Raw genomic sequence first — 12,948 nt, 5'->3', positions numbered from 1 at the left:
AGCGCAGACATCCCGGAGCAGAAGACCAGGCGGGGTGGGGGTGGGGGCAGAGCAGAAGGTCCTGATTCTGCAGGAGGCGCGAGGGACGTCTCTTTCCCCTCCAGAGACGGCCCCTCCCACCTCTCAAGGTCACCATCACCTTGAGGTTGGCATCTCCCCATTTTCTTCTCCTTCCCCCATGTCCACACCTTCATCCCCCACCTCTCAGCGGGCCCCCTGCAGTATGACCAGCCTGGTGACCCTGCTTCCCGTCTCGCCCTCCAGTCTCCACCCGCGGTCAGTCTTCTAGCAGGTGGGGGGCGGCGTGAAGCCGTCCAGGGGTGGCTTCTGGAAAGGAAGCCCGGCTCCGTCGCCTGCCCTCCTCTCCGCCCTCACCTCCTCCAGCCGCCCTGCCGGCTCTGTTCCAGGCTGGGCCCCCCGAGGGCCTGCCCGCCTGCTGTCCCCCTGCCCTGCCAAACTCGGAGGAGCTGCCTCCAGTCACTGGGACCGGCCTGAGCGCCCGCCCCGCGGGGAGGCCTGCCCTCAGCCGAGCAACCCAGCGCCTCCGCGGTGAGCCCATCACGCCGCCTCTGCTCTCGGCACAGCGCCGGCCTCCGTCGGAAATGACTGGCTATTTCCCTTGCTTTTTTGCTGCCCGGCCTCCCCTTTGCTCGCCTCTGGGCCAAGCAGCACATCCCCGGGCTCCTTGCCCACCGGGCGCCCAGGACCCGTGCTCACCGGCCTCTGTCGGGGAGAACGGGCTCCTCACAGGGAGTGAGGGAGGCAGGCGTCCGTCCTGCGCCGCCGGTGCCGGAGGGCCACGCTGCCCCAGGGGGGCTGGCTCACAGCTGCTGGCGGCCCACGCTGTCTCAGCCTTTCTGGAAAGCAGTCTGACAGTTTGGACCAGGAGCCCCGAAGCGATTCCTCAGTGCTGGTCCCAAAGTGAATTTCCCTCTGAGAGCCTGAACAAAGTCAACATTATTGACTATAACAATGAGCTGTACATTACGTCACCATGACTGACTTATTGTGTGATTGGAAGTTTATACCTGTTAGAAATGAGGTCTTGAAAAAAAAAAAACCCCTGCATTTTTCTAAATGGTCAAAGGGAGTGAGTAGGCCATACACAGAAGGAAAAACCCATAGAAATCCGTAAGCATCTTGACAGTAATCAAGGAAAAAGAAAATAGAATGATTCCATGTTTTACCCATCCAATTAGTGAAAAGTAACGTCTCATGCCACCAGTTTCGGCAAGAACACGGGGAAATGAGAACCCTTATGTACTGCTGGTGGGAGCACAGGTGGGTACTCTGGGGACCATTTTGGGACTCCAGGTACGGCTGCAGGCTCTCACCCTGCCGCCCTGTGCATTGGAACCACGCTGTTCACAGAGGTTCTTACACGTGTGCACACGGAACATGGGCTCCTCAAAGTGCAGTTTGTCATTACGAAAGAGTGGGGACAACTCAACTGCTCCTTAGTGAAAAAAATGAACAGACAAATAAAATGAGATTTATTCACTTAGTGATAAAGTGGAGATTCTAAAGTAAAAAATGAGTAAATAATATTTATTTAGTAAATATTAATTAATTTTTACTTAGTAAAAAATGAATAGACAAATAAAATGAGATTTATTCACTTAATGATGGGAGTGAAGATTAAAAAAATAGAAAAACTAGGGATCCGGAGAGCAAAATGAGCAAATCTCAGAAACATAAGTTTGGGTAAAAAAAAGCAAGTTTTAAAGAGGTTATATGCATTATGAAGCCATTTTTGAAAAACATACAAAAGCATACACTTAAGTACATATTTATATGTCAAATGTGTAAAATCATGTATGGTAATAACACCCACTCACTTCAAGATAATGATTACTTTGGAGACAAAGAAAGGAGAAAATAATGATCAAGCTTTTAGTTTTATCTGTGACACAAAAAGAGAGAGAGGGAGGAAGAAAAAGTGAACTGAAGTAAACGTGACAAAATATTAATGTCTGATGTGAGTGCATTCATTTCTGAGCTTTTAATGCACACAAAATATTTCAAAATTAATAGTGAAAATAGTGAAAATTAATATATATATATATACACCTTAAACTGGTGCATATATCTATAATCTTGGGGTGGGGAAGATATTTCTGAGTGGGAACACCAAAGGCAAAGACTGATAAGGAAGATTAGTGAGCTGACTAGATAAAGTTGATAACCTTTTCTGTACAATAAATACTGTCAACAGAATTAAAAAGCAAAAGATAAATTGAGAAAAATATTTGCTAGACATGACTAATGTATAAATTAAATATATTTATTGTATAAAGAGATCTATATATAATTAAGAAAAATGATAAACCATCTCAACGTAAAAATGAGCAAAGCACCTGGACGACCAACTCATCACTTGAGAAACACAAATGGTTGATAAATACATGATAAATATTAATAGAAAATTAAAACCATGCTGTTTATCATTTTTCATTTGGCAAATTGGCAAGGGTTTCTCTGAAACTTGATAAAAGCCATTGACAAAAGGCAAGGGAAATGAGCTTTCTTCATCACTGAGAGAAGAATGTAAATCAGTATTACAGTTTAGCATCAGAGCTCAAGATCCTTAAAAATGTGCATCTTCTTTGACTTAGCAATTCCACTTGTAGAAACATAGCTTTAAAAATATTGGAGCAACAAGTAAACGTATATTCTACAGGATGTTTACACCACAGGTTTATTTATAATAATCAAAGGTTGAAAATAACTTATTTGACTCACAGTGATTAAATAAATTAATATTAAGTCTGTAGATGGCATGCAGTTAATAATATTGGGTCCAATATTGTACTTATGTATATGTAGTTTACACTGGACTATTTACTGAAATAACCATGTTATAATATTGGATAAACAATCTGGCCCCACTTTTTAAAAAGTGTATTTGCATATGTAAAAACTCTGTAAAATTCATCACCAAGTGTTCATAGTGGTTCTCAGGCCATTTCAATTTTTTCCTTTTATAGATGTGAATTTTCTGATTTTCAACACGTGTATATTACTTGCACAACACAAAATTAGACTGCAAAGTAAAAGATAGCTTTTTAAAATGCATTAACTTAGGAAGTATGAAAAGAATGATAACCTTTGTTAGAGGAAGTGCAGGGAAATACACACTGACATCCAGCTGGGTGAAATGCCTGAGGACCATTTGGCGAAATATATCAGAAAACTTAAACGCTTTACGCTCTGAGCCCAGCAGTCCCACTTCTAGGGTTTTTAACCTCAACAAAGATTAATGAGGGACATGAACAAGGATAAAGTACATAAGCAAAGGACATCTTTGCAGCATTATTTCTGATGCTAAAAAAATGGAAGCAGCTTGAGTGTGGAACAAGAGGAATGATTAAAAAAAAACATGGTACAACCTTCAGATAAGATGCCCCACAGCCTTGCACGCGATGTTGCGGGCACATCGGGTAAAAGGTGGCCATGGTGCACTCTTAAAACAGGTCACAGAACAGGATGTAGATAATGATCCCAGGTTTGCGTTTTCAAAAGATGCCAATGGAAAATTACACACCAGCGTGTTAACTAACTGTGGTTATCGCTGGATGACGGTGGTGTAGGGAGGTTTTATCTTCCTCTCTAGTTTTTGAATTTCCTGTATCAAAAGCAAATAACGTGCGTAAAGAGGAAAGTGTATTTAATGTGATTCGTTAGAGGAGGCAGGGTCCTCCCAGCATGGCCTGAACTCATAAAGGACAGAAGTCTGTCACCTATTTAATCCTTTCTGATGTTGCTCAGGAGCACATGTCCCATATGTTTTTAAGTAATTGCCTATTCTCTTTTTTTTTTTTTTACTTTACATTTAAAAGCAATACTTAAGGGTATTACGTATTTGAGCATATTGTGCTCTGTTTAACCTGAACTGCACAGAGGTAGGTAAGGTAAAAATGTGAAGTCTTCCCTTCCCTTTGCCTGTGAATTCCACTCTCCAGAAGTGCACCTGTTAGCAGTTTCGTTTATACCAAGGGCTTCAAGACATTCTCCTTCCATTTGCAAATATATTTATACTCTCCCCCCTTTTTTCTTTTCCACGATCATTTCATACAAAGCATTCTGCAATAAACTTTCACTGAACAGCAGTGTATTCGAGGCATGCTTTTGTCAGTTAGATCTTTTATTCTTTTACTAATTGATTTACCTACTCATTCATTTACCTGGTTACATTTTATAATTATATAAGTTATCCATAAATATTGTTTCTTAAAATGTGGCAAGCTTCAAAGGTTCTAGCCTGAAAAATAAAAGTTTGCCGCCTCTGTCACCATCCCCAGGAAGTGAGCGATGATAATATTTTTTGTTTTTAAATCTCCTTTTCATTACCTTTACAACTTTGAAGAACACCAGCACTTTTATCTTTAAAATCTCTGGGCTAGTTATACTGATTCCCACCATGAGAGGTGCACAGTGCCCTTCCTTACCTGCCTGCCACTTGTACCCTCTCTTCTGTATCGAAATTTCCATCTGCGGTTGGTTGAGTTTGCAGATAAGAAACGAAATATATGAAGGGCTGATTACGGAACTTGAGAAAAGGGGGTTTTGGTAAATGTAGGGGCTCCTGGAATCAATCCCCCTACAGGTGCAAGGACTGTGTATGGATCAGACAGTATGTATACTTTGTGTTTTGTTTGTTTTTCTGCACGACCTCTTGAGATTCACCATGTTGTTATGTGTCAGATCAGTTAGAACCTCATTTTTTAAATCCATCCATCAGTTCATGGACCTTTGGGTTGTTTCCAGTTGGGAGCTAATGAGTAAAGCCGCTGTGAGTGTGTGTGCACGAGTCTTCCTGTGTTCAGATGTCTTCATTGCTCTATGTGATGCATAACCAGAAATGAAATCTCTGGGTCATAGGATAGGAAGCTGAGTTTTCAGTTTCTAACTGTTCTCCGAAGTTTCTGTTCCATTTCACTTTGCCACGGTCATCGTATGAGAGTTGCAGTTTCTCCAAAGTCTTGCCAGCGTCTGCTGTGATCGGTCTCGTAATCTTAGCCATTCTGGCAGGTGTAGAGGGGTATCTCAGTGTGATTTCAATTGCCATTTGTCTAATGGGGGACAATACTGATCTCCTTTTCCTGTGCTTGTTTGCCACTTCTAGTATATTCTTCGCTCAAGTGTTGGTTAAGTTGAATTTTTGTCTCCTTTATTGAGTTGCAAAAGTTATTTATATGTTCTCATATCAGATATGTTTTTCAAATATTTCCCCCAGTCTGTGATTCACCTGTTCATTTGCTTAATAATGTCTTTTAAAGTGCAGAAGTTTTTAATTTTGAAAAAGTCTAATTTATCTATTTTTCTTTTGCAGTTCATGCTTTTCTATTCTAGAAGGTTTTTTTTGCCTAAGCCAAGATCACAAAGATCTTGTCCTATGATTTTTTTTTCTAGAAATACAATGTATATTTTTTAGCAGCTTTTAGGATTTTTTTTCTTTATCGCTATTTTTCAACAATTTGATTCTGATGTAACTCGATGTGGTTTTCTTCCTACCTGAGATTGAGTGACTGTCTTGAATCCTTGGGTCTATAGTTTCCATCAAATTTGGAATTTCCATCTTTGATTTCCTCAGTTTTTTCCTCTTCCATCCCCTTTTGGATGCGTGTTTTTTGATCACTTAATGTTGTCTGTCCCCTTTTCCCTGTTTTGTTTCTCTCTGTGCTTCACTTTGAACAGGCTCTTCTCCTATTGCTGCATGTACAAGCTTACTGACCTTCCTTCTACAGTGTCTAATGTATTTTTTAATGTATTTTAAATCTCGTTTAGAATTTTTTTCCTTTTAATTTTCCATACTGTCTTTTTCATCTCTAGGTGGTCCATTTAGTTCTTTTTATTTTTCTTTTCTCCCCCATGTTTTATTTTCTCCTCATTGTTTTTATTGTTTTCACTTATATACTTGAGCCAGTTTATATAATGAGTAATAGCTGTCTTAAGGTCCTTGTCTACTAATTACAGAATGTCTGTGAGTTCTGGTTCTGTGCCCACTGGTTAAACTTTCTCCTGGTTGAGAGCTACGTTTTTCTGTTTCTTTGCACGCCTAGTGATTTTTATTGGATGCCAGACGTTGTGAATTTTATAGTGAGTGCTTTATACTATTGTGTTTCTTTAAATAAGGAGTGTAAGGCTGTGCTGTAGCACCCTTTTCAGTTACTGGGTGATCAGTTTGATCATCTCAAGGCTTCCTTTTCAGCTCTGATATAGGGCCCGTCCAGAGCCACCTCCACTCCAGGGCAGACCTAACACCACTGCTAAGGCAGGATCTTCCAGATGACTTTACCCAATGCTCTGTGTGCTATTGAGTCTCTCTGCTCTGGGTAGTGGGAATTTGACCTGTTTCCAGCCTTGGATAATCTCTAGGAGAGGTGATAAGACTACTGTTTCTTACTGGTTCTTTCTGGTGGCTTCATGCATGCCCAAATTGATATTCAGGGGGAGGTCAGAGACCCGTGGGGCCCCCTCTGCAGTCTGTGGAGCGTACCCACTCTCCGTGAGCAGCCCCCCTCCTTCGGCGTTCCCCCTTCCAGGACACCATGGCCTCTTCGTACTCTGGTCTCTGTGAAACCACTGGGTTCCCCAAAGTGCTGGCTTGGAAACTGCTTCCTGGCAGTAATTGTGTGATCACAGGACCCAGGCTCACGTCACTTTTCCCCTTTTCCCGGGGATCACAGACCCATGCTGCCTGCTGTCTAATATCTGAACAACTAGCTGCCCAATTCTCCAGCTGGTTTTTTTGGAGGGTGGGTTGTAGGGCAATTCCTGTAGAGTTAAATATTCATAAGTGGAGTAAGGAACCGCTTAAGGGGCATACAATGTATTCTTGGTAAATGTTTTAAATTCTTGCATATTCGTAACTGTCCCTTCCCTCCAGCTGGTTGATCATTTTACTAGGTACGGAATTCTAGGTTTGAAATATTTCCCACCAGGAACTTTAAAAACCTTGGCTCCCTTTCTACCCTCAAATCTAACGGCCATCTGATGAACATTGTCTTGTAGGAAAATTTATGTATCTTTTCAAATTAGACTTTTCTCTGGATATATGCCCAGGAATGGGATTGCTGAATCATAGGGTAACTCTATTTTCCAGTTTTTAAGGAACCTCCATACTGTTCTCCATGGTGGCTACATCAGTTTACATTCCCACCAACAGTGTGGGAGGGTTCCTTTTTTTCCTGGTGGTCTCACTTTCTCATCTGTTACTCTTTCAACTCCCAACGAACAAATGCAGAAGGAGTGCTGAAATTGGGACGTTAGTATTTAGCGACCCTTAATGGACCCATTAGTTGAAATGTTGCTGAGGAGCTTTTCAGTGGAAGGATCTGACTGGCGTCACCCAAACCCAGATCTATCTTAGCATCACTGAAGTGGTTCACCTCCTGATAGGATGTGATAGAGTGCATGTCACCCCGTAAGGCCCCCCACCAGAAGAATGAATGCAGTGGTCCCTGTAGAGTTAGTTCTACGTACGAGAACTGGGGAGGCAGAAGAGCAGGTTATGAGCCATCATGAGGAAGCAAACTTCAGAATGCAGACCATTCGGCAGGACCACCAATCTGGACTTGACAAATCAGTGGCATGAAATTAACCAAAGTAGGGGCTGGGGGCTACTTCAGTAAAGAAGACTTAGGAGACTCGACCATCAAGTGGAATGTACGAAGCTTGTTGCAGTCCCAAATAGGACAAACCAACAGCAGGAAGTCTTTTTTGAGACAGCTGGGGAATTTTGATTATTGACTGGGTGTTAGATAAAACCACAGAAATTGCTAGCTCTGTTCCATGTGACAATGACATCGTGGTTACATGAGAAAATGTCTCCGTGTTTTCGAGATATTTGCAGCGTATGTGGAGGTGACATGGCATGTTTCAAGCCATTAATTTCATTTCAAAGTTTCAATCCTTTGTTTATAAAATGATGTGTCTTAAAGTACTTAAAATATTTCAATCAAGAAAATACTTTTTAAAGGTATTTGCTGAATCTGGGTGATGAGTATATAGGTGTTCATTATACTCTTTATGTTTTATATTTTGAAAATTTTTATTGAAAACCATTTTAACCAATATACATTATAAATATATATATGAACTATCCCTTGACTCGCCAGTGTCTTCTCCCAGGTGGAACTGACTTCTTCCTGAGCTCCTGAGACCTCTCTTCTGTGTGTCCCACTTTGATTGTTGTGACTTGTGTTTGTGTCTCACCTCCTCATCGTCCCACGAGAGCAGACGCCTTCCGTGTTTCATCTCTGTGTCTTCTCTGTGCCTGACACAGTGTGTGGTTGATAGTGACTGAGTGAACACAAGAATATAGCGTTCTGAGAGCCGGTGCTCAGGCTGTTTCATGTCCACATGAGGAGGGAGCAACATGGGGCAAAGGTGAGGTAGCCTCGTTCAAGTTGAGTCACCCTGCAGGTGAGACTTGAAAAATGCGTATTTTCCAGTCTATTACTTTTTCATGTATATATATATATATGTATGTATATATATGTATATATTTTTATTTATTGAAGTATAGTCAGTTTACACTATTGTGTCAATTTCTGGCGTACAGCACAATGTTTCAGTTGTATAGGAACATACATATATTTGCTTTCATATTTTTTCCAGCATAAGTTACTAGAAGATATTGAATATAGTTCCTTGTTGCTTATCTATTTTATATATATTAGTATCTGCAAACTTTGAACTCCCAATTTATCCCTTCCTACCCACTCCCCCACCTGGTAACCATAAGTTTGTTTTCTATGTCTGTGAGTCTGTTTCTGTTTGTCTTTTTTTTTTTAAGATTCCACATATAAATGATATCATATGATAATTTTCATTCTCTTTCTGGCTTACTTCACTTAGGATGACAGTCTCCAGGTCCATCTATGTTGCTGCAAATGGCATTATTTCTTTTTTGTGGCTGAGTAGTATTCCACTGTATAAATACACCACAGCTTCTTTATCCAGTCATCTGTTGATAGACATTTAGGTTGTTTCCATGTCTTGGCTGTTGTAAATAGTGCTACTATAAAAACATTTTAATTCAAGTTCTTTGGCCTCTTCTTTAGCTCAGAGTCATAGGCCCATCGCTACACTGTTCTCACCTAGGAAGTGGGCGTGGCATTAGTGGATTTGTAGGGGGCTGGACTCGGAATGCCTGGCTGTTGGCAGATGCTCCACCAGGGCGGAGGGAACTCACCAGTGGGAGGCTGGCTTCTCATCCTGCCAGCCAGCACCCAGGATGAGCCCTGGCTTTGCGGATAGGCTCACCTGTTCCAGCTCTAAGCTGCCCACCTCAGTCTCGCAGGTCAAGTCAGAAAGGGAAAGCTTTCGGCTAATAACACGGCAGGGTTTCCAGATCCCAGACTTAGGAGGCACTCAGAGCTGGGCGTAAGGCCGGCCCGTAACTCACTCCTAGCTTGACTTGGTGACTAGCTTCAGGTGTCAAGTCCATCTCATCTGTAGAAAGAAAGTAGCCCTGCCCATCTCCCATAGTTACTAAAGAAACTATTACTGTTGATTATTTGTATGTGTGGAATAATAGTAAAATATTTATTGAACACTGACTACAGGCCACACACTGTTCAAAGACATGCCACTAGCATGTAATAACTAATTTAATCCTTACAACACTGGGGATAGAAGCTATTACTATCTGCGATTAAGAGACAGAAATGTTAAGCAACTTCCCCAAGGACACACAGCTAAAAAGTAGCGAAATTTGGATTCAGACCTCAGCATTCTCGTCTACCGTGCTCTGTGGTTCCCCCCAAACAGGACAGTGTTCCCGGGGCATCTGGTTCCATGTCTGGTACCCGGGGACCACTCAACACGTGATAGTGCCTGCTATTTAAAAGAGTAAACCAGAGTCAAACTGATTTTTCTGTCGCGAATCCGCATGCATTCCGGGGTTGACTTCACGCATGAGACTTTTTTCAACCAAATCATCCTCCTGCCTCTCAAATAACGTGCTCGGTCTTCCAGAGCCGCCAGTGTGGGTGGAGGGACTCAGAGCGGTCAACGCTTCCCTGGGCCACGTGGCAGCCTGCCATCCATGCTGGCCTCTGTCCCCCTGCCCACCACGGCCACCCCCTTCCTAGCCCCCAATACCAGGCCCTCACCCCAAAAGGAAAGGCTGGGGAATCCCAACGGGTCCCAGAGCCGGCTTTGGGTACCATGATGCTCAGAAGAGAGACAGTGTCACCCGGTCACCCTCCAGGTAGCATTTATCTGGTGCCCTTATTGGTTTTGTTACTTTCTGACTCTCATCCTGTCTGGTTCGCATGACAGCCGTGTGGCCTGTGTACAGGCTGCGGGTCCTTGACCCCTGTAAAATCTATGTTTTTGCTTCATATGTGTCAATATCCCCCTAAACATTTTCCATCTGTTGAACTTAGACTTTAACACATCAGCTGGTGAATGAACTGCCACCCACCTGCCAACAATCCCGGCAGGACAACCATTTTCACCTGCGTAGTAGTGTTTGCACAACTGTTTTTAATATTTTGGTACATTTTCCCCTAGTTTTACACAAATAGGCAAATACTCAATGGAATTATGCCTGTAATCATGAGTATGTGTGTAATTAAAAGACATCTGTGAAAGGCTAAAAATAGATGAAGATTTGCCAAATAGGCAGGACATAATTGAGAATTTCATAGCGTGGTTTAATTCCACAGAAACAGAACTGCCCCCTCACCCCCAAAACAGGAAAGTCCGTTGTTTGACTTTTTCTGACATTCACTGTTGAACATGCTTTTTCAGGATGTCTTTATGTGTGAAACGAGGAATGGCTTCACACTTCCCCCATTTTATAGGCCAGGAGACTGAGCCTCCAAGATGAGGTGGTTTGCGTAAGTTCACACAGTCCGTGCCCAGCCTTTTGAGCCCGGTTCCTTGGACCACCCACTCCCCCTGGACCAGGGAGGAGGGAGACAGCTGTGCGAGGCTCTGCCTGGAATTCCCTTCTCCAGCAGCTCCTTGGAGATTTCTCCTCTGGGAGGGAGGGCTTCGGAGGCAGGCAGCAGCCCAGAAGAGGAGAGGGCAGGATATCTGAACCTAAACCTGGACTGTGGGTCCAGGGTACGGAGCCCCAAGCAGGGCATCCATGCACCTGCTGTAGGCAGTGAGCTTGGGGCAGCATGGGGGCTGAGAATCCCCTCCAGCGCCCGGCTCTGCTGCCATCACTGTGACCTTTGCAAGCCACCCCACTGCTCCATCTTCAGCTGTAAAATGACGTTAATTGTAACCACCCAATGGATGCTACATGAATATCCAATAGATCATATACGGCAAGTCTTTCAACTTGTGAAGTGCTGGCAACTGTAAATAAAGAGTTTCTAGTTCCTTTGTTTTTAGTTGCTGCCTCCACCATATCCTCTGTTGGGATGTGTTTCAGGCGTTAAGCATCTCCTCTGGGGCCAACATCGATCTCCCTGCTCTGGTCAGTCTGCACAGGGGTCTAATCCATTCCAAATAAACAAACAGAAGTCCCTTCCGCTTGCTAGCTCCCCTGACCGCTACAAACACACACACACACACACACACGCACAGGTGCACGCACGTGCTTGCTCTGTCGTGCACACACACACGTACACGTGTGTGCACTATTTCTCTCTTACACACACACACAACTCACACCCTTCTCCCATCCATCCTTCCCTGGAAGGAGGCCAGCGCCCTCTCAGTGCAGCAGGGCCACCGGGACCCACCGGGACCTGCACGCATTGCCTTAGGCTTCTGCGAGGACCGAGGACCGAGGACTGAGGACCGAGGACCGCGTTTCCTGGCTCCACCCAGCCTGAAACTGCTAAAATATCACAGCAGGGTGGCAGTGCCAGCCCCAGCACAGCTCAGCTTGTCACGTGGCCTCCTTCCTGAGTATCTCCAGTCTCCAGTTAGAGCCACTGGGGCGGAGGGTCCCGGAGGCAAGCTACGTATTGTTAAAACCCATGGACAGACAGTGCTAAGAAGTCAGAGGACTAGGAAGTGTCAGTGGTGATAATTTAATCTCAGGGATTTTACTTCCTGTCAAGTTACGTGAATGTTGAGTGATGTCGTTTAAGTGGTTGTAAAGGTTTGCTCAGAAAGTTTAAGGACTGGTGGCAAAGTGGCTGACCGGAGAGGGCTGGTCCTTTGGGCAGGCGCAGAAGCAGAGTCCAAGGCAGGAAAATTCTAGAAGCTGCTGCCTGCTGCCCCTTCATTGAGCCAGGAGCCTGGGGGAGGTCAGGAGAGGCCTGAGACCCACGCAGCCGTTCTGCGGGGCTGGGGCTGGTCTGGGTCCAGACGTTACCCACCCCCTGTCACCCAGCAAGTCAGTCACGAGCTCTTTTCATTTTTCTGCTTGGACCAATCAGATATGCTTCCTGTCAAAGACTTCAAGGAGTACCTAAAATCCTAAGAAAGAAGGGAAAAGTCACACGAAGTCCTATTACTTGAGATAAACAATAGTAACATTTTAGGAAATAGCTTTTTAGGGCCCTGCTTTGCATTAAGACCCACCCACACACACCCACACACACACTTTTTTTAATTTGCTTTTTTTCCAGGGGGTTGGGAGGGGGGCGTTCTTCCTCCCTTTTCTGTCTCTACCTCCCCCGCTGATAACCAAAGTAAACGTCTCGGTGTTTATCCTCCCAAACCTCGTTTCAGGTATTATAAATACACAGCACGTGCCTATATGGGGCTTTCTGTTCTCAATCTTTGGTTTTTCAAAGATGGGACACCCTCATGCACTTCTTGGCACCCTGCTTTTCTAACGGTATGTTGTAGAATTTCCTCTTAGCCTCACTGGTGAAGATCTGGCACATTCTTTTTAGTAGTTGCATAATATTTTAGAGACTTTTAAAGGGCAGATTTAGTCAACAGTTCCCCAGGTGGTGAGCAGTTACAATGTTTCTTCTGTTTTGTTTTTCGCTGCTGCAACTCTTGCTGTAGTCAACACTTTCA

At 43.8% G+C, this 12,948-nt stretch overlaps 1 protein-coding gene across 2 annotated transcripts in view; it reads left to right on the top strand.

Annotated features, from left to right (window-relative positions):
* Window positions 1–12,948, top strand: part of BLK (BLK proto-oncogene, Src family tyrosine kinase) — a 44,976-nt gene that overhangs the window by 12,255 nt on the left and 19,773 nt on the right. The window contains exon 1 of one of the 2 annotated variants that reach the window (XM_074355570.1): window positions 4,575–4,633. The exons of the other annotated variant lie outside the window; for it this stretch is intronic. The gene's annotated coding sequence lies outside the window, so the exon portion shown is untranslated. Of the gene's footprint in view, window positions 1–4,574; window positions 4,634–12,948 lie in introns of those variants that run through there. 2 annotated transcript variants of the gene reach the window in all.

The sequence above is a fragment of the Camelus bactrianus genome, chromosome 31 (assembly GCF_048773025.1).
Source record: "Camelus bactrianus isolate YW-2024 breed Bactrian camel chromosome 31, ASM4877302v1, whole genome shotgun sequence".
Classification (NCBI taxonomy): domain Eukaryota; kingdom Metazoa; phylum Chordata; class Mammalia; order Artiodactyla; family Camelidae; genus Camelus; species Camelus bactrianus.
This window is presented reverse-complemented; position numbering and strand designations above follow the sequence as displayed.